Source organism: Penaeus monodon, chromosome 30, assembly GCF_015228065.2.
Source record: "Penaeus monodon isolate SGIC_2016 chromosome 30, NSTDA_Pmon_1, whole genome shotgun sequence".
In the NCBI taxonomy this organism is placed as follows: domain Eukaryota; kingdom Metazoa; phylum Arthropoda; class Malacostraca; order Decapoda; family Penaeidae; genus Penaeus; species Penaeus monodon.
The window spans coordinates 15,494,151-15,495,033 of NC_051415.1; positions in this window are offsets into that span (position 1 = coordinate 15,494,151).

Below are 883 nucleotides of genomic sequence, written 5' to 3' on the forward strand. Positions count from 1 at the left end.
CAGTCCAAAAATATTATTCATAATAAATAAATTCACCTTAAAATAAATGTTCACAAAAGCCATTTCTTCAGCAAAGAAAAAGATCTCGCAGTCGTTTCTAGTAGAACATAAAAGGAATCTTTCTTTGGGGGATGTTGTTCTGGAACGGCCTTTTACTAATTAGGTTCTCACTAATGATCACTTTTCCTTTTATGTTCAACTGTATAACAATTTCCAAGAAGCATCAAAGTCTATATAAAACTACATAGACTTTGGAAAGTATTGCGTTCAGGGTACATTCGTTATTAGCAACTATTTGTTGTTAATAATGAGCAACAAACACAGATAGAAAACGTCTTGATGAATCAGGCAAACTACTATAAATACGCGTATTTCAAAGGACACTATTAGAACAATTTATCTTCAATATTTTCATGCCATTATCAGAAATGGATGTCAAGTGGAAATGATGATACATTTCGATGTTTGTTAGCTCATCTGCAGAGAAAGAAAACTGAATTTGTTTTGCTTGTGGTCAAAGATTTAAAAGACACGAAGGAAGGAACACTTTTCTCGGTCCATTCTCTAGATTCACGCGCTTACTTGTAACAGAAAGTGTCTTCGGAAACGACCTTCCACCTTTGAGTTATCTATGTTCTAAGCGAAAACGCATTGACAGAAGAACCAAACTCAAAGTGAAGATATAGTAAACTAGTCTCTTAGACTTTTTTTTATTATGAGAGTTTTAACATCCTCGAAGGCTCCCTTCAGTTTTCTCACGAATAATGGTAGTAATATGATGGTACTGTCCATTTATTTTCATGGTTACAGAGACTAGTTTGAAAAATCTGTACTTTTGCATATCACGTTATTTGATTTTAGTAAGCCGTTTTATTCGAAGTTG